The sequence below is a fragment of the Diceros bicornis genome, chromosome 4 (assembly GCF_020826845.1).
Source record: "Diceros bicornis minor isolate mBicDic1 chromosome 4, mDicBic1.mat.cur, whole genome shotgun sequence".
Classification (NCBI taxonomy): Eukaryota; Metazoa; Chordata; class Mammalia; order Perissodactyla; family Rhinocerotidae; genus Diceros; species Diceros bicornis.
The window spans coordinates 63,977,075-64,002,660 of NC_080743.1; the positions used below are offsets into that span (position 1 = coordinate 63,977,075).

A 25,586-nucleotide genomic window follows, 5' to 3' on the forward strand; every position below is an offset into this window, starting at 1 on the left:
GCCAGGCATCACTTTTACTATATGATCTGGGGTGGATAATTATTTTTGTACTTAAAAAATGCAGATATAATGAAACAGAACCCAAATTTGTACTAGAATGTAGCATAAAGTATAAGACTTCAAAGAAATATTGTATTTGGCAAAGGCCACTTTAGCTCTGCTTCCTGTCACCTGGGGGTAAGCAACCACTCTCCTCAGCTGTTAGGGGCACACTTAAGTACAAAAATTAAAAAGCACTGTTAGAAATTTGTGCATGACTAGAAAAGAAAAAAGTTTCATATTCTTTCAAAATAAACATAATTGGTTCTAAATTATCTGCTATTTTAGATGGTATCATTTCCCTCTTCAAAAGTGGCCTATAGATGTAGCAAAAGGAAGAAAAGATTACGGGTTGTTGGTGATTCCCAGATGATGCTCCTCTGAGATGCAGGACTGAGCTGGGTCCACAGCAGGGAATACTCCCATAAAAGGCCCAGGCCAGGAACACAGAAGCCAAGCTCTGGTCTCCTCTCTCCTCTAAGCTCCCCAGGAGCTTGTCTTTAGTCTCATCCCACCTTCTCTAGATAGACACACTTGCCCTCATCTGGGTTTTAAAGCCCTGCATTGCTCCTAGCAGAAAAGGTTTCACATGACCCTCTCCACAGGGCCTGTGCAACCTTGTTCCCAATACTGGACTAAAGATTCCTGCAAGGCTTCTATGCTCATAGCCCCAGAGAGAAATTCAGGGCTCCCACAATGACCACAGGGGAGAGAAAGTACCCCTGGAGAGTAACTACTATTGAAGATATATTATGCATTTCTTACTTTCCCTGGCACTTCACTATGCCCAAGCATTTTTAAGGGACAGAAACAGGTGGTCCATGGCTAAGTCTCCAATCCCCACACATGATCTCCAAGAAACTAGCTTGATGCAAGCAGTCTGAAGAAGACTGGTTGAAAAACCTGTCCATAAATAAAGGAAGCTAGCATTTGCTTTTGCACCTACTATGTATCTAACTATCCAGACACGTTTACATTTTACCTTATTTAATTCTAGGTATTTGGTTCATTTTCTAGATAAGGAAATCAAGGCTCAAGAGACCTGGCGCATGCACAACACCATACAATAAGTCAACAGCAGGCCTGCCAATTCTAACACAGGATGATCTCCATGTCATGGGAATGACTTCTGTGTCATTCCCATGCAGTTGCTTCCTCCACTGTGCTCATGTTTTCAACTTCTCTCATCATAACACTCCATGTCTCACCATGCATTCTCTGGATGGAACCATCACAGAACAACACTACCATTACAGAAGCAAAATGATCCAACTTCCATGGAGGACCCAGAGAAGTTTAAAGATATTCTGTTCCATTATAATCACAGAAACTACTAAGGACATAAACACTGCAATAGCGTTTGGGGTAGTAAGTTTCATTTGCTATGGCATTTAAATACAAACAAAATGAACATTTTCGATAGTAGGTGACAACCACTGTAATGACAATAAGTAAAAATAACTAGTTCCCAGACAAAATATAAATCATCCATGCCAGGTCAGCTCTCCAGAGATGATAAACCACTTTTGTAGGTGGACATTGTTATAAAACCCTCCACTTCTAGTGGTACCGGCACCATCACGTGGGAACCACAGTGCCACACTCTGCTGCTTCTAAACGGCTTTGGGTCCAGCAGACATGCAAATGTGCCCCTGGCTTCATCCCTGTCTATTCTCTACCAATAGCCAAAATTAGCCTTTAATACATAAATCAGATTCCTTCACTCCTCTGCTCAAATCCACCAATGGTTTTCATTAACATGAAGGAAAGCCTGACCTATGAGCCTTATGTCAGCGCTTACCAGTGGGTCTGGAATTGCCCCTAGGAAGTGGTTTGAAAATTTGATGGAGTAATTTTTGTTTTTATAATGACTGGGGACCATTACAAGCTGCAGAGAGGAAGGGTACTTGGGATTCGTTTGTGCTGCAAAGTGTAGGTGCATCTCACACAAAGAAGACTTGTCCCCTGTTGTGCGCTTCTCTTGAATGACCTATGGAAAACCTAGTTGTTGATATCTGAGCCAAGAGTCTAACTCATTTTTACATATAAATACAGAGAGTTTTCTACATGGTATACAACTGCCTAAAATTTTCATGAATGCAAAATACTGCATACTTCGCAAGAAGATTTAATGTGTTTTAACCATAAATTTATCAAGAAGTGTTCACCAGTTTGGAAAATCACAACACTGCTGGTAAATGACATCCCTCACGATATTTAAGTCAGCCATGCAGCACACCTACATTGGTCTGCATACACAGCTGTCGCATTGAAGGTGATTCTTCATATAGATATAAGACTGCCAGTATTATGTATTAAAATGTATATTATTTATTACAACTGTATTTCCTTTTATTTCTCTCTTATATTACAACTAGGATATTATATTGATTTGCTTTAATCATGTGTGTGGGAAGGTTATATTACCTATGAATTTCATTAAAGGATAGTAAAGGAGAAGTGAGACAATACTAGACTCATTACACAAAGCAGAGTTGAACGACAGTGCTGAGAACATTGTCCTATATGACATGCTTATATTAATCTCTGAACCTAACTGTCTCCATCACTCCTTCCACTCTGACCACAGTGACCTTTGCACTTTCCCTCAAAACCACCAAGCTCATGCCCACCTCAGGGTCTCTGCTCTTGCTATTTCTCTGTTTGAAATGCCCATCTTCTAGATCTCATTGATCTCTCTTGCTTCATTCATTCTTCACACAAATGTCACCTCTTGAGAACGTCTTCTGTGACCACTATGCTTCACATTGCTCTGCCTCTTATCATCAGTTAAGTTCCTCCAGCATATATCTCTACCTACAATTCTGTTATAATTATTATTTACCTATCTATGCTTTATCTCTGCCATGGGAATATGCACTCCATGACAGAGGTGAGCAATGCTATTTTGGATCCCAGTGCCTGGAACATGGAAAGTGGCACAAAGTGGGCACTTGATGAATATTTGTAAAGGGAATGAATTAATTCATGGAGATATTGCCTGTGTTCCTGATCCCTAGGAGCTATGTTTCTCTTTCCTGTCTACATAATTTATAGCCACTCTAAGTCAGCATTAATTCTTTCAGATATATCTATCAAATGCCTACCATATTTCAGGCACTGAGAACACAATAATAAATAAGACATATGCTGCCCCCATACTGTGTAATTAACGATCACCTCCAGCACCTCTGAAACATTTGAGCCCCACAGTGAAGTGAATTATAAAAACACCACCTATTTCGATTTTATTTTCTGCATATATTTAAAATGCAGTAATTATGATATTCATAAATTGGAGTTATCACTCATATATTAAGAAGAAAGCTGTTATCACATATAGAGGAATTTTTACCAATGTGGAAAATCTTGCCCCAGTCCTGGTAATGTAACTTCTTCAAGTCCCCAAAACACCACCCCTCAGACACTGAGGGAGCTGAAGGCTGGGTGATGTTTGCATAAGTGGAAGCTTCTAGTTCCCTTAAGTGGTGTAGCCAGCAAGGACCTCGAGGTACCTGACTGAGATGAAGCCCCCAGCTAAGGCACAGAGGAACCAATAGACCTCAGAAGGACTCCACCAGCTAGAAAAGCCCAATCTATCCTCTTTCTTAGGGCAGCACAAGCCAGCATCAGCCCCAGCCGATGGCATACGGCCACCCTGGATGTTCCAGACAGGGGCTGACCATTCAGACCTTTCATTTCCCCACTTTGTTGTCAGGCACCTTTCCCACATGCTGAGGAAACGGACGAAAGCAACTCAAATGCTAACATAGCCTATATATTTGTACAGAACTGTACAATAGACTTTCTCATTCATTTTCACTTTTGGAGGATAGATAATACAACCTGGTTTTTATAAATAAGTAAATTAAAGTTCAGAGAGGTTTAGCAACTTGGCAAAACTGCAACGTAAATCAAGGTCTTCTGATTCCAAGTTAGAAAATGGAAATGACTGGCTAAAATCAGATTTGGGGGATTATTTGTGTTTTAATTCTCTGGTATAGAATTTCACCTAAGGAGCTGGCTACATTGCACCCTGATCGAACATTTGAACAAATCTCAGTTCAATGTCCACTTGGGCACACATCCTCTCCCAGTTCCCACTCCAGAGTCCCGGCCCCCACAATTTCATGAAGCCTTTATTCCTAGAAAGCTTCTAGAATTGAGCAAACCTTAGAGTGGGCGCATAACGAACCTATACCCTTGCCTGACTTTTAACAGTGATAGAGGGACAACCTCCTTACTTCTAAGAACTGTTACTACTGAATGGCCTCACTGCAACAGAATGATGCAGGGGGAACTAGAAAGATGTAGTATTCTGGATATGTTTGAAAAATGTGTCATGCCCCTTCCCTAAACAACCACCATCCTCCCCACCCCACACACACGCACCAACTCTTCCTTTCAGGCCAGAGCCTAAAGCAAAAATATCTAGGAGAGGCTGAGCTAACAATAAAAGAAAGGCTCCCGAAGGGTCTGCTCAAGAATTTCTAGTCCACACCAGTATCCTCCAAAGAGCATATTCATGGGGCTGGCAGGGGATAGTTAATATCTGAATTGACGTTCCACCAAGGTAACTCAGAAAGCGAAGGTTATGTTGTCTCTTACTGCAAGAATTTTAAGTCCCTTTAAAGTACTGTACTACTTCAAAGAATTTCCAGAGTTTCAATTTGCTACAAATGTGCACATGTCCTAAAGGCAAAAAACATCAGTCTCCCCCTAGAGTCCTCCTTTTTGCCCTATCAAATCCCACCTCTTGGCACGGTTTGGTTAAACCTTGTGTGGATTCTCTCCCCTCACCACACACCAGCTTCCTTAGAGAGCAAGTGCATGGCTGGCTGTGTCCTCTAGTCGCCCCTCCAGAGCCCCACCTGGGAGAGATGCTGACTCCCCAGCAGCCGGAGGAGAGGTGTGTCTTCTCAGGTTTCGTGGGTTCACCTGAGGTGGAGGTCAGTTCCTGGCATGGGTGGCTCCCTCAAGCTAATAGGCCAGAGGCCGCAATAGGCAAGGGAGACAGAGCCAGACCAGCCCAAAATAGAAACCCAAGCTACCTCCCAATCGGACCAAGCTCCCAATCTTACTGAATGTGGCCCATTAGATGAGACAGGGAGAGAGAGCAGAAGCGAATGCAGGATGAGAGAGGTGGTAAGAAGAGAGCTTGCTGGAAACTGGGAATTATCAATATATCATTCAGATACAACCCTGAAACCTTGTCCTGCAAGCAGGAAAGGCTACAAATTTTTCACAGTAAAGAGCATTTAAGTATAAGAACTTTGAGTTTCTGGGGACAAGTTTCATCCACCACTGGTAGTTAGTATGCTGCTGTGTAGTTTATTTCACTGAGACAAAGAGCAATGATTACATCTCTCCTTGTAGATGAGGAAGTGAGTGATGAGCTTTAACACAAAAAGCCCAGACAGGAATGTGAAAGTATAGCTGACAAAGACAGTGCAAGAAATCACCCCCTCATGCCCCATTCCATCTCTTGACCCACCTTGGTCAAGGTGGGTGTTACCTTGGAGGACAACTGGACATTTCCTCATCAGCATATGGGACAGTCTGCCTTTTTGTATTCTCAGAGGTAAAAGGAGGGAACCACAGTGGTCCCAGAACCTGTGGCCCGGCATCTCGGTCACTATGTGCCAATGATTTCCCTATGAAGCAAAGAATTCAAAGGCTGTGTCAGTCGGGCTGAGCAGAGAGATGCAGCAGATATCTGAGCCTTTGCTAGACAATGAAAATCAGTAAGGGAGGAACAGAGAAAGATTGAAGAGGGAGGGAAGGGAAAAGGAGAGGTGGTCCAGGATTCCCAAAGAAAGAGGTTGCATTTCTCTTCCCCAGAGTCTCCAGGGAGGGATAAATATAATTATCAACCTAGCATGACAGCATACAAAATAAAAGAGGCACCTGCCAGGTGACCATCTCTGCCGGGACTCGAACCCGGAACCTCTGGATTAGAAGTCCAGCGCGCTCGTCCATTGCGCCACAGAGACCTCACCACACACACAGCATCAGCACCAGAACTGAAAAAGCACATACCTTCTGCATCACCGAGCCATCTCAGCATCCTGCTCTCTGAGCGGTGGGGGGACAGGGACAGCTGGAAAATCTGGAGTGGAGATCCACCAGCCGGCTCCATCAAAGCTTTTCTCACTACTGTGGGTCCTGGGGGTCCTCAGAGGACCGGAGGAATGTGACAGTGGTCATTTTCCTAGTCCCAGAATCTCTTATGGAGTAGGACAGAGCTAGAGCCTTTGCTCTTCTTTCCTCTCTATCCCTAAGGGAGGATACGGAAAAAGTCTCTCTCTCCATTCTCATGCTAATTAAGCAGAGTGCACCCAGCCCAGTAGAGAAAACAGAAGCCATCTCTACCTCCACCCCCTCTCCCTTACTGTGGTTTCATCCCAGTCCCGCTATTCTCAGACAGGGGCTGGGCAAAGCTTGAGGATTCAGGAAAACCCTCGATCCCGGAGACAAAGGAGCTGCTTCTGTAAGAAAACAGTGTGATCCGCGGCAGAGACCGGGAGGGAAGCTGGGCTCCGGGAGACTGGTCCACCTCTCAGCTTTGAAAGCTGTTATCTGTCAAGCCTAGGAAAGAGATCCCGGGAGTCTGATGTGATGTTCCTTCAGCATCTTCACTAGAATTAAGGATGGGGGAGGAGATGGAGCAGTGGTGAGTGTGTGTGTGTATGCATGCGTGTGTGAGAAAGAGAGAGAGTGTGTGTGTGTGTACATATAGGGAGGAGAGTGAGAACGTCAGCTCCCTAATGAATTACAGATGGTCCTCAGACAGCCCTTGTGAATAACCTGCTTCCCTTCCCTCGACCTTCCCTAGCTCTAAATCTCTGCCATTCTTTCCTCCCAGGGCTGCCTAATTTAAAGCATGAGGATTTCTCAGCTGTGTGGGCTTGCTAGAGGCATCCTAGGACAAGCAAACCGACCAGCCCTCCATAACCATATATAAAGGCTTCCATACCCAGCCAAGATCCAAGAAAACAGCCCCTATTTTCAAAAGCCTCCTAGAGAAGACAATTCCATAATCACTGTTAGTTGTAGTTTCCACTATGCCAGTTCTTCTGAATGTCTAACCTAAGTCCTTCCTACCTCACCTTCAGCTCATTTTCTCCCATTTGATTCCTAGACACATCAGGGGACAATTGGCCTCTATGCTCCCAATGATAGTCCATTGATTTAAAGACTGTGATTCAGCGTTCACCAGCCCACTCCCACTCAAAAGGTTATAATAAAAGCAAAGCTGGCTCAGACTCCCTCCTCCTCCCTCAGCATGTGCTTCTACAGCCCCCAGCTCTGGATACTACCAACTGACTCCGATCATAACTCAAGATAGTTCTTTGTAACCTGTGAGACCAGGTGATGGCCAAGTGAAGAGCAATATGACAATATGAAGTGCTTAGACTGGAAGATCTTTAAGGGCCCTTCTAACTCTGAGATAGTTGCAATATCTCATACTTCCCTACCCTTCATATAGCCCCAAGAATGAGATCTGGGAGAGAATGGGCCCAGGATGATTCAGTCAGGTTGGAATATAAGGAGAAGACTAACACCTACGCAAAAGCAGCCACTCCAACCAAGCTTGCCTGCCCTCTAGGACCTAGCGATAGGAGCTCAGAAAAGTGAAACTGATGGTTTATGTAATAAACCTAAAGTAAGGGGGCACAGCATAGGCCTTTCTTAACACATTTATCTTAGACTACTCCAAGAATCTGACACAGAGAACTCGATGCTGGCCAAAGACTGTTTTACTTTCAGTGGCTGGTAACAAGGTGCTAGTCAAGGAACTAGTCAGGAGGTCCACGTGTCTGTAAAGGGAAGTTCAACCCCACAGGCCAGCCATGAACCACTTGGGTATAAGGAAAAGAAGAGCCTAGGTTCTCAGGACACTTCCCACCAGGCTCAGTCAATGTTCTCTTAGACACAGACACATACCCTCTGCTTTTCACAAGGATATTGTCCTATACCCAAGTTTTGCCCAAAGCTTCTCTGCCTCTTAAGAGATCATGGTTCTCCACAATCTGAATGAAGAGTCTCAGCTCTCCAACTCCCTCCAGAAGCTTCATTCAACGCAATGTTCTCACTTGGCACTGGGGATACAAAGATGAGAGATAAAGAATGACACGGTGCCACCCTCAAGGATCCTGTAGGCAAATTCCAGTGTAGGAACTACTCTATAAGACATATGGAAGACAAGAAGGAATCAATCTTATTGTCCACCAAATAATCAGTCAATTTTCCAAGTTCACACAAAGACCATAAGCTGGAAGCAGAAAAATCCAAAGTCAATAGCAAGCTGTGCAGCTTACTTTCTTCAAAACTCTGAGAAAATTACTTAACTTCTCAATCCTCCATTTCCTCATTATAAACTGGGGGCAATAATAAATGCTCTTGATAAAGATTAACTGAGACTTCACAGTGCAAGGCATTGTCCCTTCCTTCCCCTGTTTTATGAGTCACATTTCTTGACTCTATTGCCTGGGTGGCCTCCTTCCTCTTGAGTACCTTCCCTTTATCTTCCCCTCACCCCCACAGAAATCTTGCCATTCTACCAAAAAACACCTCTCACTCAACAAGAGTCTTTCCAGGACCTCTTACACTTATAATCTATATCAACAAAAATACTCTGGACTTTGTCTAAGGGCTTTTTTCAAATCAGAGATGTCTCTCTGACATCTCTCATTTCACTTTATTATCCACAAATCAGGTGAAGCTTCTTGATAAGTGTGAATAATATCTCTAAACTAGGTGTTTAATTTAAAAATAACGAGGGAAACAGTCAAAGAAAGTGACAGTTTTAAAGGGCAGGAAAGATGAGGTTGAGCCATACAAAAAGATTGAAGACAGTACATCATTTTTGTCTTTTAAACTAGATATACGTCATTCGTGTTTATGTAAACCCTTAAGAAGATAAGTACATTCCCCTTCTAAAAAAATTTCCGTACTGATCTAATTCTCCAAAGATTTGTGACTCAAACATTACTCATGCCTCTAATTGAATACCACTCTTTGACCCCACAGTCAAACTGGTGATGCTCATATATTATTTCATTCATAAAGCGTTGCTGGGATATGTATGATAAATGCCAAAAAATTTCCCCATTGTCCCAGAAACAAATACAATAAATTCCACGTCCTACTGTGGTCCTACTCACTAAGGTCCTACTTATCTTTAGCTTCCCTAAAGGCATCTTTACCAACTAGTCCATGTTTTAAATGCTAAGGGATATTAGATGGAGTAAGACAGTGAAATAGTCATTTGGATAACACAGACTTTATCCACTATACTTTCATCTCTCAGTCCCTACAATGTCCTAAACCTTATTAATTCACATCTGTTGTGGACATATCCTCTAGAAGTGGTTTCCATGGACTGTCTTCTAGTGTCCCTAATTATTATCAGCTCCTTCTTACTATTTCACCCCTTAGCAATCAGCCCACCACATTCCTCCTGTCAGCACCTCCCAGGGAGGTTGAAAAAGATGTTTTGCAAAGTTAGGCCTATGGTGCTAGACCCACTCTGCAAAACTAATAGATGTTCAGCTCTTAACTCCCTACCTCTTAAAGAAGGGCAACATGAACACACCTATAAGGCAAAGGCCCTTCAATTCTTTTCCAGATATTTCATCCTTGTGGGGTCTTGCCCCATGCTCATTTTTCTATTCCTCTCATGCATTTTTCTAACCCATCATAATGAAGCATTTGTGTTCCTAAAGCCTCTGTTTCCTTCCTTCCTTAGCCAATGACCCAGACTACAGATTGCTTATTCCCTCCCCATCTTCTTTCCTATCCTTTAAGCAGGAAGAATTGAGATAATTCAGGTAACAATTGAGCCTGAGAATTAAGCCAAAGGAGGACAAATACAGAGCAAATTTTGCTTTAATCATCACATCTAACTTTCAGAAACCATTCCAGGTCTAGCCCAGTCCAACTGAGTTACCCAGGCCTCTCAAGCCTCCCCACAAGTAGACGTAGAGCCAATCTATTTCAACAATTGGCTAGTCAAGGTCACAATGGAGTCCATTCAGAGGTCAAGCCCCTAAGGGAGTCTTAGGAATGGTGAAGAATCTGGAGACAGACTCTCCCTTTCCTTTCTGCCTCTATCTCCCACCTCTCTCAGCCTTCTCTAAGTAACTGTCTCGAGAATTCTAGAGAGTGTGTCTCCAAGGATGTGATTTCTCTGTTTGGTCAAGAAGGATGAGGAAGCTAGCAGTGTTTAACAAAAGGAGAGGAAGCGGGCCGTCATGTCCTACCAGATCTTTCTGGGAATTTGTAGGGAAACATTTTCTCTGCTTCACCTAGGTTCTCAAAAAAATGAATTAATTTCTCATGTTACCTCTCTAGTTCAACTCCCTTTCCCCTCTTTAGAATCCGGGCTCTCTAGACCTCCAGTGCTAACCCCAAGCCATCGCCCTCTTGTGTGTTCAGTACTAACTCCCCAGTCCTGTCTCCTTACTGTTTCTTCTTGTCATTTCTATCAATTACTCCTTCTTCCTCAAGGTACATTACCCTTAGTCATGTCCTGATTTAAAATGCTCCTTCTCCTGCTGCGGCGGCCCGGGGTTTGCCAGTTTGGATCCCGGGCGCGTACCGACGCACTGCTTGGCAAGCCATGCTGTGGCGGCGTCCCATATAAAGTGGAGGAAGATGGGCACGGATGTTAGCCCAGGGCCAGTCTTCCTCAGCAAAAATAGAGGAGGACTGGCAGATGTTAGCACAGGGCTGATCGCCTCACAAAAAAAAATTAATAAATAAACTAAAATAAAATGCCCCTTCTCCCTCTGTGCGCACCTCTCCTCATTCACATTCATTTCACTTCTCTCCACATTCTGCAGCTGGCATTCCCTAATCCTTTCCCATCCAGTCCCTATCCTCTGCAATGCTCAATTTCTTAGCCATATCTACATTTGTTCTCATCTAGGATCTATCTATTCCAAACAGTATTGCCCAAACTCACTGTTCCTGGTCTCCCCTAGATTCAGTCCACTGCTCCTCTCTGTCTCTGGCCCCCTTGGCCATCATCCTTAAGGCTCTCTGAGTTTCCCAGGCCTCCAAGCTCCTCTAGCATCACCCTCGATCATTATACTCTGTCATTTGGCTCCAGAGTCTTGGTATTGTCATTCCTTCATCCTCACGCCCTTTTTTTCCTTTCTCCAGATTTCATTCTCCACACCTCTTTACTTTCCCCCCATCCTTTTAGTCCAGATCTCTCCTCCTTCTTAAATCTTCAATCTATAGTACCTGTTCTGCTGAATCTCCTTCCACCCGGTCCATAGGGCACCAGATTCCTGAGGGTTGTCCAGAATGACTTGCTCCTTCCCTTCTTCCCCATGTTCACCTCCAGACATCCTGCTCTACAATACACTTGTGTCTGTTTTACTTCTTTGCCTGGGACTCTATGCACCACCGGCTTTACAACTGGGAGGCCCTGAAAAGGGCCCTGCTAATCCCCATGGCATTGAGTTACCATGGGGATGGGCTGGCAACCAGGCTCCTTAACCTTCACAGTGTCCACGGGGCCTCTGGTCCTTAAAGGGCCAGATACTCTAGGCCAGAGGCCAAAAAATTAGAAGATGGATCCTTAAAGGGTCAATGATTCTATGGTCATTGGCCAAAGGATTCAAGAACCTTGGTTTTGCCTAATATTAGGAGTAAACTGGGCTTTCTTCATCTTTCTCCTACCTCAGCTCCACTTCCCATTCAGTCTGGCAGGAACCTTGAGATGAACATAGGAAAGCAGACTCCACAATGGCAAGAGAAGAAAGATGTTTATCTTTTACAATGCAACGGTTTAATTAAACAAAAAAGTGACCATGAAAGTTTCAATCACAGGAACTAAAGTTGTCCTTACACGAGGACCTTCTGTCTGACAAATCATAGCAAGGTCTATACATAGTTTATCCTTACACAATAGTCGGTCATTGCCTAAACAGGACCGGCCCTACTAAAGCCTGTCGTAAAGAGCATTCAGTCCCCACACTGAAAATAGGGTCAAGGGGAAGTACTTTACCTTGAGTAATCCAGATAATCTCCTGCAGGCTCAGATTCTCCTCCTTTAAAAGCTGGTAGCTGAATTTCCAAGGTCCTTCCTCACACTATCTGTCTATGATTCTAAGAAACAGTATTAACAGTAGTCATAATGATGATAAAAGTATTTTGAATTCTTTATCTCATTTTATCATCAGAACTATGCTAGATGGTGGAAAGAATGATTATCATTACCCTCCTTTTACAAAGAAAAACCTTGATCAAAGACATTAAGTGGCTTGCCCAGTCACTCAACTCGGAAGTAGGGGGGTGGAGGAGAGCCATTGGTGCAGTGTTCTAACCTCTGTCACCGCTCCAGGCAGGCCTCCACGGAAGGTTCCTGCTGAGTGGCATAGGATCCCCATTAAGATTTTGTCCCAGGAAGTGAGATACTGAGACCTTTCCCCACAAGTCTCTTCTCTGCCTTTGCAATTGTAGGGTGGTGCCCCAGGGATAGGACAGGAGGGCCAGGAAGGTATGGGAAGGGCCACAGGTGGAGTAAAAAGCTATGGTTTTTAGAAGACAGAAAGAGCAGCATTTGGTAAGGGAGCTCTCTATGGTCTGCACTTCAGTGGTTCCTTCTTTCAGTTACCTCAAGTTAAAATATAAGAAACAGGTCCAGACAAATAAAATGACGGCTACTCATTCACAAAGCTGGTACTCAATTCCAGGTTTTCTGACTCCTACTTTAGTGCTCTTTTACTCCACCATAGTATTGCCAAATCACTCCTGAATCCCCAATATAGTCTCTCCACAGAGTGTGGGGAAGGAGAGGGAGGGAGAGAGCAAAACGCTTAGTATTCTGTCTTAACTGACAAATCAGAAAATTAAAAGAATCAAATAACTCTTCCCTTCCTGGAATCAGTGACTGCTCAAAATGGAAAATGATTTTAAGATAATTGTCTCATTTTTACCTTTGTGCATCAGTTGAATCTTTACCACATGCTTTTATTACTTTTAGAAATTTTAAAAAATTAGTTTGAAGATTAAGTTGATAATGCTAAGTGAGTGAATGTTTGCTCTTTATTTTCTATATTTCTGTAGTCTATAATTTTTGTCAACCCTCTCCATCTGTAATTACACAGATTAGTAAACTCATGCCCATAGGAATTAAATTACTTATCCAATATTACAAAAATAGACTAACCATTACGGTCCAATTGGAAAACTACAGACTTTAAAGTCAGGATTGACCAAGGTTTGAATCCCAGCTCCACAACGTACCATGTGATGATGGGCACCTAAGGGCACCTACATGAATCTTTGAGGCTCAAATTACTCATCTGATTTTAAAGATTCACTCAAGTAATAATGCCTACCTTGTAAGGTCATTATAAGGAATAAATGAGATAAAGGAAGAGAAAATCCTTAGTAGACTAGTGCCTGGCAGTCTCTCTTTTCACAGAGAATAGGTTATGCTCAGTCTGTCTTCTCTTACTCCCCTCATTCCTCAGCTGACTTTAGCTTACTTAATGCTAAAATGTCCTCGCTAAAGTCACTAACGGCCTCCCAATCATAAAATTCAATATCTCACTTCACTTTTCTGCAGCATTTCACTAGTGACCACACTTTCGTTCTTGAAAACGTTCACTCCTCTGGTTTCTGTGACACAGGACTCTCTTCTAACTTGCCTCCTATTTCTCAGCCCCTCCTTTCAGTCTCCTTCACCAGCCCCTCCTCTTCCTTCTTAAATATCAGTGTTCCAAAGAGCAGCATTTATCAGACTGCCAGTACGATGTTAGCAGCATTTTTATATTATTAAATAGAAGAGAAGAGAACTGATGGGATAGGATACTGCAGAACAGGATAAAAAAGAAAATAGCAGAAGGCATCACCCTCTAATTAGACCATGTGTTGGTTCATGAATTTTTTTTCAGTTACATGTACATATATTTGTGTGCACATGTGTGTTCTAGGTCATAATAAAAAATTAATGAATTTCTTTTGTGGGTTGTGATCAAAAACATTGCTCTCAATTGTGCTTGGCTCTCTTCTCTTATATTTTCTCCCTGAAGGATCTTAAATAGCACCATAGCACATACTACCAACTATGAGCTGAAAACTCCCATATCCATATCTTAAAACTAGACATCTCACCTGAAAGCCAGTTTGGTATTTCAGATGCCTTTAGATAACCATCCCTATATGACTCACAGGCCTCTCAATTGTAAAATGTACAAATCTGAACTTATATTTCACCATAAATCTTCTGCTCTTCGTAATCCACTAGTTTAGTTAACAGTAGCACCAACCAACTACTCATTTATTAATGTATTTATTTCTCATACCCACAAACACACACTATATCAAGAAATGTGCTAGGCACTGGAGACACAAAGATAATGAAGACGCCATATCTGCCCGTGATAAAGTCACAGTCAGAAGCAGAAAATAAACAGAATCATAAAACAAAGTTGCCCAACTGTAGAGATACATCCAGCATGCTACAGAATCAAAGAATATGGGCAAACAAACACACTCTGGGGGGTCTAAGGAGGTTTTCTGGAGCTACAGACCTAAGCTGAGGTTTAAAGGAAGAACAGTTGTGAACCTGAGCAAAAAAGAGGTTAGGGTGCAAAGGGTGTGCATGTGTGTGTGTGCATGCGTGTGTGTGTTGGGGAAACTGAGGAAGAAAGGCACTCTAAGAAGTGGGGACAGCATGAACAAAGATACAGCCAAAAAGCATTTTGTCTGTGTAAGAAACTACAAGAAATGAGGGGATGCTGAGGTCCAAAGTTCCAGGCAGGGAGTGACAAAGAATGTGGCTGGAAAGACCAGACCATGGAGACCTTCATATGCTGTGTTAAAGGCCTTCGATTTTAACCCTGCAGGAGATGCAGAGGCAGTCAAGGGTTTTAAGTAAAGGAGAACTGTGATTTGACTTGCATTTTAGATAGATCATTCTGGTTGCTGTATGGTGGGTAATTTCAAGAGGACACAGTGAGGGGGCTTCTGCAGTCGTCAAGGTCAATTACAAGGGAGATCTGGACCCCAGGAATAGAACTGGCTAAACAATAGGAAATTGAAAGGAGAAGATTAATTTGATAAAAACAATATTGGGAAGACAGAACTGGTCATCCAGTCACTTAAGCTAGAAACCTAGAAACCTGGAGTCTGTCAAGACTCCTTCCCTCACTTTTATCCTCCAAATTCAATCAGCTACTGAGTTCTATCAATGCTGCCTCTTTACTAGCTCTCAAATCTATCCTTCCCTGTTCATTCTCGTTGCTTTTGGCTTAGTCCAGATTGTTCATCCTTTGCAACGAGGGCTGCTTGAATATTTAAAATTTTTTTTTTCTTATTGAAGTAACACTGGTTTACAATATTATATAAATTTCAGTTGTACATCATAATATTTCGAATTTAACATACAATGGAGAAAGGAAAGTCTCTTTGATAAATGGTGTTGGAAAAACTGAACAGCTACATACAAAAAAAAATTAAAGTCGGGGCCGGCCCAGGGGCTCAAGTGGTTAAGTGCATGCGCTCCGCTGCGGCAGCCGGGGGTTCGCCCGTTGGGATCCCGTGCGCGCATCAAGGCACCGTTTGTCGAGCCATGCTGTGGCGGCGTCCCATATAAAGTAGAGGAAGATGGGCACGGATGTTAGCTCAGGGCCAATCTTCCTCAGAAAAAAAGAGGAGGATTGGCATCAGATGTTAGCTCAGGGCTGATCCTCCTCACAAAATAAAAAAAAAAAAAAAGTCAATCATCACCTTACACCATACACAAAAATTAACTCAAAATGGATTAAAGACTTGAATATAAGACCTGAAACTCTTTGAATATTTTAATAACCCCTCACTTGTCCATCTGCAGCCATCCCTGCTCCCCTTCCACCCATCTGCCACACCACCAACAGAGCAATTGTGATTTTTCTGGAAGGCAAAACCCCTCAATCTTTCTCTATTGCCTAGAGAAGAGCCTCAAGGCCATCTATGATCTGATTTCTGTTCGTCTTTTCAACTTCCTTTACTATTATTCCCCATCCCCACCCCTGGCCTTATGTTGTGCAATGTCAAAGTACTGACAGTTCTCTGATAAACAAAAAATTTAAAAAGTTATGGTTGCATACTAACATGCCTTGATGTGCGATGTTTCCTCTTTCTGTAATGCCCTTCTCTTCTCCCCACCCTCACATCTGCCTGGAAGACTGCTCCTCCTCCTTGAAGATTCAGCTCAGTCACCTCATTTTCTGTAATATCTTCCCTGACATCCACCACAACCCTAAGCAGATTGGATCACACCCATTTTCACACCATGACTGCGCCTTGTGCATCTGGCTCCCGGAGCACTGAGCACACTGTACTGCAATCAGTTTTGCGCATGTCTGTCTCCTACCAGACGGTGAGCAACCTGAGTCCTTCTACCCTTGTCAGTCTGAGCAGTGCCTGGCACATTACTATGTGCTCAGTACATGATTTCTGGAAAAAAAAAAAAAGAATAAAGAAACAAATTGACTAGAATTGTCTCTGTCCCCCTAACCCAGAGATTGTTCCAGAATACCACGATTATTTATTTTTATAATGGAAATATTTGATGGGAACTCTTAAAATGAGACCTGAGAACCGGAGACATTTTCTGCTGCTCTGCCTCAAAGTGAGAGCAGAAACATTCAACTTTCTCTAGAGCTCTAGTTTTTACATCCAGTCTACTGAATATTTCCTATTAGATGGGTTCCCATAAGCTTAAACTCAACACAGTTTAAACAAAATTAATCTTCCTCCATCCCAAAATACTACACCCCACAAAAAGATTCTCCTGACTCCACTGTTTCTTTCTGTGGTTCAGCATTTTCCAAGTCAATCACAGACCCCCAAACTGAGAGCCGCCTCTGTCTTCCCTCACTCTCCTGCTTCCCATAACCAACACCGAATGTGGTGCCTCCTTTCCATTCCCGATGCCACCGCCCTAGCTCAGGACACTTTCACTTTGTTCCTGGATTTCGATAGTCATCTTTTAACAGATCTCCTTAGAATAAGCTTTTAAAATTAATTTTGTAGTCACTCAACACATAAGCACATGATCACTGTAAAAAAATTAAGTATATAATATAAACAATCATAGCCCCCCCTTATGCTTTCCCACACCAGAAATAATAATTTTCCAAGTTTAATATGTATATGAACAATAGGAGCACTCAAGTGCCTGCTATACGCAAGGCACTATTCAAAGCATTTTAAATAGATTCAATTTATTTAAGCATCACATTCTACAATCTTAGGGCATATATACTATTATTTTCTTTATTTTCCATACAAGGAAAATACTGAGAGGTTAAGCATCTTGCCCAAGGTCACACAGCCAGTAAGTAGCTATTCATTTACTTAAACACACATTTACGGGTATGTAAAATGTAACATACATATATTGTTTTAAGCTTTTTTCCTATTTTACACAAAGGGGATAATGGTATGTGCATTTTCTTTGTATTTTCACTCAATACATCTGGGTTACCTTTCCATGTTGGTATATATATATTTACCTCATTCTTTTTAACTGTTATGTGTTATTACAAAGTATGGATATAACATAATTTATTTAACCAATTCACTACTGATGGATATTTAGGTTGTTCTCCATTTTTCACTCCTGGAAACAATGATGTGATTCACATCTATGTTCATAAATCATAGCGCTCATGTGTGACTAGATATATAGCACAGATTTGTGTAAATAGCACTGCTGGTATTTCCATTTTTAATTTTGATAGATACTGCCAAAATACCTCCAAAATGGCTGCAGAGATTTTCATTCTCACTAACAATAAATGAAGGTGCCTGTTTCCCCAAACGCTTGCCAATGCTGGATACTATCCATCATTTTAATTTTTAACAATCTGTTGGGTCTCTTCGATCCTTTTTAACAATTTAGGCTCTCTTTGTTCCTTTAACTTGTACTTCTCAAAATTCAAATGCAGTTGATCATCTTTTCAGATGTTTATTGGACAACTATATTCTGTCTCAGAATTCCTAAACATATCCTTTGTCCAATTTTCCATTGGATTTTTTGTCTTTTTCTGTGTATTTATTGGATATTTTGCATATTATCAATTTAATACTTTCTTCTATATGTTGTAAAGAAAATTTTCCCAGTCTGTAACTTACTTTTAAACTTTGTCGTCTACGGTGTCTACAATTATATTAATTTTAAAAAATCATGCAGTAAAACTTATCAGTCCTTTCCTTTATGGATTCTGAGTTTTGTGTCTTGCTTAGGATGGTCTTTCCCACTCTGAGATTAAACATATTTTTCTACAGTGTTTAAGAATTTCTGTTAGTTTTGTTTGTTTATAAAATTTAGCACTTCAGTCCATCTGAAATTTATTTTGGTATATGGCATGGAGGAAGGCTCGACCTACCCCATTCCAATTGGCAGACAGATAATCAATTATTCTAATACCAAGTCAATAAATGGTCCAACCCTTAGTCACTAAGCAGAAGTGCAGTATCAGATGTAGGATTCTTCGTACGCTAAATTCCCAAATCAGCTGGTGACTATGCTCTTTCTCCTGCTCCGTGGAATTATTTGTATATTCCCGTGCAATATTTCAATGTTTTCATTGCTATAATTTAAAAGTAACCTAGAATAGCTGGAAAACCCTCTCCTCACACCCTCAACTCTATGTGTTTAAAAAAAATCGTGGCTGTTCTTGACTTTATTTTCCAAGAGAATGTTAGAATCAACTGGTCAAGTTATGCAAAATAAAATGTTGGGATTTAGCACGGGATTGCACTGAATTTACAGATTAACAGGAAGAAAGAATTATTAACATTTTTACCACGCTGAATCTGAAGATCAATCTATAAATACCAATTCAATCACATAACATCCCACGACAAAAATTTTCCCACTAGCATAAAGATAAAACTCTTCAGTAGAGGGTTTTCAAGTCTTACCCTCTCAAATTTGGTTTAAAGCCACCTCACCAAATTCACTTTCCTTTATTCTCATCCAGAAAGTTTTCTGAAGAAACTAATGTTCTCGCTATACACTAAATAATCCTTCATTCTCCTTGCTAAAAATGCTATGCAATTAGAGGGAGAAAGCAGATTTATCCTTTGTCCACACATCTTCATTCTGAAGCACTGGCATTCGGGGTCTATCCAAGGCCCACTATTGCCCATTGGCAAGGTAAGAATAGGTGTATTTCCCCTTACTGACTTAAAGAGATCTGAATTCGATGGCAAAAAGAGGGGATTTCTATGATTAAATAATATATGGCAACATACTGTTCTTTCCGCATTCATGAGACAGAGAACTTGGTGTTGAACAGGGCAGCAGATAATGGGATTTGAAACTTGAAGAGACCTTACTGGCATCCAAACTCTCAACATGGAGGATATATTTCCTAAAGAATGTACAGATGAGAGAAATATTAGAAAGGAATGAAGAACAGTCAGAAGAACTGAGATAATACTACCTGAGTAGAGAAGACTGAAATTAAACTGAAAAATGTTTTGTGTACACTTTCCAAACTCAGGAGTCGGGAGCTAGTTTGGCCAAGAAGCTGGGACGAGACTGCATTACAGCAAAGCAACCACTCCGAGGGAGCAGAGGATCAGGAATGGCAAGGGGTCAGGGTGGCCACACGAGGGTAGCAGAGAGCAAGCCAAACAGGAGAGACCTGAGTAGGATGAACAAGGAATTAGAACTGAAAATCTAGATCCAAGTAGTACTTTATATTCAGATAATGGACACAAAGCATGATTCTACGGTGCACCCAGGAAGAAGAGAGAAAGATCTCTCATACATCTGCTCCATGGTGAAGGGGACACAGAGAAAGGTAACTAACATGTATTGAGTTCTTAGCTAGTTGTGCATAAATGTTCTCCGTTAATGGTCACAACAAGTCTACAAGACAGACAGTAAGAATGTCTAATGTTTAGCGAGTGAAAAGACCAATCTGAAATAAAGGAAGTGGCACAGCGGTATTCAAGCCCAGGTGAGTCCAACTTCAACACTCATGCTTTCTCACTCTCCTGTGCTGTCTCTTCCATGAATCAGAAATGACTCCTCACAGCCGGACCCAGAACCTGTTTAACTTTCTTACAGCAGGACACACAGTCATTCCCGGACCTTCACAGTCACACCAACCGTAGCCACAGCTTCATAGGAATGTAGCGAGAATATCCTAAATATGTCTGCCTCTGTTTCTGGCTTAGCCACAGGAATGGCAGCAACAATGGCCAGCCTGACAGGTATGCGTACAGGGGGACACTAGTCCACAAAGAAGCCCTGGGACTGGAAGGTCTGTGGCAAATCTCATCAGGTGTCACCTGGCAAGGGAATACTACTCCAGCGGCAGCAAACTCTGGAATTTTAGGGCTTAAAAAGATCTTAGGACCAAAATGGACCACAAGCAACCATGAGTGAGCCAAAGAAGACAGTTTAAAAATCAAGAACAACAGAAAAACATACAAGAGAGCCTGGAATAACATGTCACATTCAACTCATAAAAATCAGCCACGGCCTTAATCACCTGGCAGGACCTGTTCTGAACCCAACTGTCTAAGAGAAAAGGAGCAGAGAAGAGGTTCTGAAATGATAAAAGAACTAGCAGAAGGTTAAGAATTAGGACACTTCACCTGATACACAGGAGGTTGAGGGGCAATTTAACAACAGTCTTAAAGCCTCTAGAGGGACATGACACAGAAGCCAGTAAAGAGAAAGAGATGTCTTCTTTCGTGAACCAGAGGAAACGCCTTAAGTGGCAGGGGGAGGCTTTACTTAGGACGTAAGAAAAAAAGTTCTCGATTGTAAAATCGAAGTGTGAACTCAGAATGTGGACACTCTTCTCCAAATGTGATGAGTGAGCGTGTTCTCTTTCATGCATTCATTCAAACAATATTTCATATTATGTGCCAGGCATTGCTGTGTGCAACATTCTTTCAGTTTCTGGCAACCCAACTTTGCTCAAAATTGACAAGGTTTCTTTTCTCAGGAAGTTTACATCTACTTGGAGAAGTGGTATAGACAACAAATTTAAAAAAATAGAAAAGATAAATTATTAAGAAGATAGCAGAAAATGACAAGTGATTGCAAGGGAATGGGAAGGCCTCTCTGAAGAGGTCACATTTAAGCTGAGATGTGCAAGCAAGAGCAATTTGCATAGAGCAGAGAGGGAAGGTTCCAGTTCAGGAGGACCAGCCGGTGCAAAGGTTTAGGGTGGGCATGAGCTTGGTGTGTTAGAGACGCAAAAGGAGGGATAGCGTGGGAGGGATGGTGTGGCCATGAGGTTACACGAGGTCAGAGAGAGGCCAGATTGCGTAGGGTTTTACAAACAAGGTTAGCAATCACTGGAGAGAAAGAGTCAAGAAAACTATTTGTTGAAAGGCTCATTGATATTTTTTGTTTTTAAAACTTCACACAACTGTGTTCTAGTGAACTATTTACACTTGGTTCTCTCAAGAGTCAGTGAGCTCTTCGTGAGGAGACGCAGGCTATGGTGTGTTGTTTCTCAGGATTGTCAGGGCCGTGGAATCATCTGGGAGCTCTTGTTAACAGTAAGGCCGGGAATCATTATTAATCTACAGAACCAGAATATCCTGGGTACCTGTATTGTTTTTAATAGGTGCCCTCATGTAACTCTTACGATCAGGCACAGATGGATATACTGTTTTCTGGAATGACCAGGGACTTTGGAGACACACCTAAATTAGGATTTCAGCTCCACCAGTTAATGTGTGACTTATAGGAAGTTACCACATTTCCCAAGCTTCATTTTCCTCATCTGTAGAATGAGAATAATACTACCTACAAGTCACAGGGCCATGAGTGAAGACTAAATGATATAGCAGACGCAAAGTGCCAGGCACATAGTAGGCACTCCATGAATGCTGAATGAATAAATATATGCATGAATATATGAAACCTATGCATGAATGAAAAGCTAAATATATACACTCACTCTTTGCAATGCTGGCTGTTTTCAATCCGCAATATTCCTTACCACCAGCAGAGAGCCCAGGATCTCAGAGAGTGGAGGTGGGATCCCAGACCTTCTGAAACCAAGCTCCACCCTCTGTTTCCTACTTAAGCTTCTTCTTCTCTCTCCTCCCATTCAACTGGCCTAGCTATTCTGACTCACCAAGACCCCCTACCCCTTGCCACTGCTACCCTCCCCTAAACTATGAAATAACTCACTCAGCTTTCCTCCCCCTCCCACTGCCCTGAAGATGACCCCCAGCTGGTTGCCAGGGAGATGGTGTGAGTAACAGGTGCCACTGAGTGCAGGCTGTTTCTTCCAAGAACAGTCCAAGGTGACCAAGCACCCCAATTTGTCCAGGACTTTCTCAATTTTAGCACTGAAAGTCCTGGAAACTGCCTCAGTCCTCGGCAAGCCAGGACAGTTGGTCATCGTACCTAACCCCTTACTCTACACAATTTTATGTTGCTGCGCACCGCCGTCTGCGCCTGTATGCTCCACAGCATTGTCCACACTATGTCTAGGTGTGGGTGGGTCCTACAACAGTGTTCTGAGTGTTATCGTCACCTTACCCATAGGATCAGACAAGACCACATTCAGTGGGTCCTATTCAATGTCATGGTACTCAATTTGTGATCCCCAGAAGGGTCAGGCTTCTGAATCAAAGATGTGTATCTTCCTGTCCATCCATCCACCACTGCCAGAGTTATCGTTCTAAAATGCAAATCTGGCCCTGACATTTCCCTGCTTAAAACCCTTCAATGACTCCTTGTCTGCAGAATAAAAAGCAATCTCTAGCATAAATTCCCTCCACAATCCAGTCACAACTGACTATATTGTTTCCTGCTTTCCTGCTTTTGCATATGCTGTTCCCTCTTTTGTAATGCCTTTCATCCTTTTTACACCTGGCCAACTCCTAGTCATTCCCTAAGGTTTTCCACAAATTTAACCTCTGCCTCTTCTCTGATTCTACAGTGCTTTATATATAATTGCATTGTATCATTTATCACACGGTGTAGTAATTGTGTGTTTGCCCATCTTCCCTACCAGACTACGAGTTCCTTGAAGGTAAGTTTCATGACTTACTCATCTTTGTATTCTCAAGACCCCAGCACCAGACACTGACACTTTGTTGTAGCATTTTTTAACATTCACTCCTATTTTATGATTCTAAAAAGCAAACCTTATTGTTACTGTCAGATTGGTCTTAATTATCAAGTATTTCACAACTCTGAATATTACTCTCTCCCTGACCCTTGCATTATTCCTCACAGATAAAATGAGGCTGAAAAATGGGAATTGGGGATGGAGTAAGAGCATCCACTGATCATTCTGCTTTGTAATAAAAAAAATAAAAACTGGGGATTTATAGGTTTTTTTTTAATAGACTGAAATAGAACAGCTGGGTCAAAATATCCAATTTCCACTAGCATTGTGCATTGCACATAAAAGCTCCACAAACTATAATGAATGAATGAATGATCAGGGAGTTCTAGTCCAGACATACAATTTTTTGTGTTCTTTTACGAAAGCATGTACATTCACCAGGTGTGACTATAAAATGACAAACTCTTGTTTGTTTTTATTTGTATTAATAAATAAACCAGAATGTCACTGCTCAGAAATTTTCTAGAACTCCCCTTTGGGTACTGCCTTAAGAACCAATGTATTAGTCAGCCTATAAGCCATTTACTATTACTTTACAGCCAAATCTTGTTTTCGTATTACCCAATATGAACTGCCACTTATCCATAAGGCTTGGATCCCAAAGACATTTGGCTATTTTCAAAATTAAAAGCCAACCTCAAAGGATGAAAATTTTCCACAATTGAATACATGCAAAAGGATGTGGCAAAATCTAAAGTTAATTTCAAGAATTACAAAATGTATCTTGAATAAGTGGATGAAAATATGTGTACATGTGTATTAGACTCATTCACCTTATTTTGGACACATTGTATCTATACGAATGTGTACATACCTGTAGGGAGTATGCTAATGAAATGTGGTTATATACATGGATATACTTCTGCAAATAAACGGTTTATCAAGCCTATGTGATTATAAACATATCATTTCAGCTTAATTCAGTAGAATTTAACTAAGAATCTACTATTTTTCTATTTCTACGCTAAGCACTGAGAATAACGAGATTCACGATATCATTCCTGCCCTCAAAGAGCTCACAGTCAGAGATGCAAAACATGTAGACAAACCATCACAACACAGTGAAAGTCGTGTAAGAGTGGAACTATCTATACAATATCGCAGTAGCACCTAGCAAGGAGTGATTATTTCTGGGTAGAAGGCTTCACAGAGGCGGCGACACCTAATCACAGTTTGGATGGATAAACACAAGTACAAGTTTCATCAGGCTTAATGAGATGGGCAATCCAGGTACAGGCAATAGTATGTGCAAAGACACTGAGGCATGAAACAACATAGCATGTTTGGGAAATTACAAGCTATTTGATATTGCTGGAGCACGGAATGCAGGGGGAGGAATGCAGAGATACTTTGCTGGAGAGGCTACAGACACCCCTGTAACTGAATATGTGTATTTCTGTTTGCAGATGATTATGTGCGCCTACTGTCTTTCCAAAATACATCAATCAGCTTGTTTGCAAAAGTGGCACACATATTTACTACATGATTTTATTTTTGCCTGAATTTATCACAAAAAATTTCCCCAGTCTCTCTCGTATTTGTTCTATTCCCCTATTACTCTCCCACCTTTTTCTCCTCTCCCTCTGTACTCTAGTTATCTTGCTCCTTTTCCCCTTGTATGGTCTCCTCCCACATCCATCTGAGTCCATCCACAGCCTTATAGGTCATCCTCCTTTCTAATAACAAGCAACTCCCCTTCTCTCCTTCAGAATCAAGCTCAAATGACCTCTTCTCTAAGAAGCCTTCCTGGCTAAAGCTAGGTGGTTAAAAATTTAGGCTTTGGATTAACACAAATCTTTCTTTGTAACCTGGGTCTCTCATTCACCATCTTTGTGCTCTTGTACCAGTCATTTGACTTCCCCGGGCCTTGTGGTCTTCTGTAAAATAGGGGTAACGCATACTGCAAAGAGAGCTCGTGAATATTAAAAGGTATAATAAATGTAAGGAACTTAGTCTCGAACCTGGCACATCACTGGCCTTTAAGTTATTGTTAATCATAAATTCAAATTGTCTAGTGATTCTCATGCCTACATCACACACATGTATAGGGTGATATCATTGGTAGATATTTACCTTGACTTTATCTGCCTTTCTAATGTGCTGTGGGGGGCAAGGCTGCTGTGTTGCAGAACTGTAATGCACATGATGCCCCCAGGGGTGGCACAATATGGCGAGTCTGGGAAGGAGAAGGAGGCTTTTCCTTTAAGTTTGTTTATTTCTGTAGTTTGATTATTTTAACTTTATAAAAACATTAATGTTTTAAAGAGTCAATGGAGTTTCTGGGCAGGGAGATCTGGGCTTTTTTGTTGGTTTGTTTGTTTAGTTTCTATTTTGCACTACTATGTATTTTAAAAAAAATAGCCTAATAATACACTTTCAAGAAATTCAGTATGTTAGCGGTAATTCTAGTAAGAA

General features: G+C 41.7%; 1 non-coding gene across 1 annotated transcript; it reads right to left on the reverse strand.

Moving 5' to 3' along the window:
* Window positions 1-5,958: 5,958 nt before the first annotated feature.
* TRNAR-UCU (transfer RNA arginine (anticodon UCU)) lies at window positions 5,959-6,032 on the reverse strand. The gene has a single exon. It is a non-coding gene; the product is annotated as a tRNA-Arg (tRNA).
* Window positions 6,033-25,586: the final 19,554 nt, after the last annotated feature.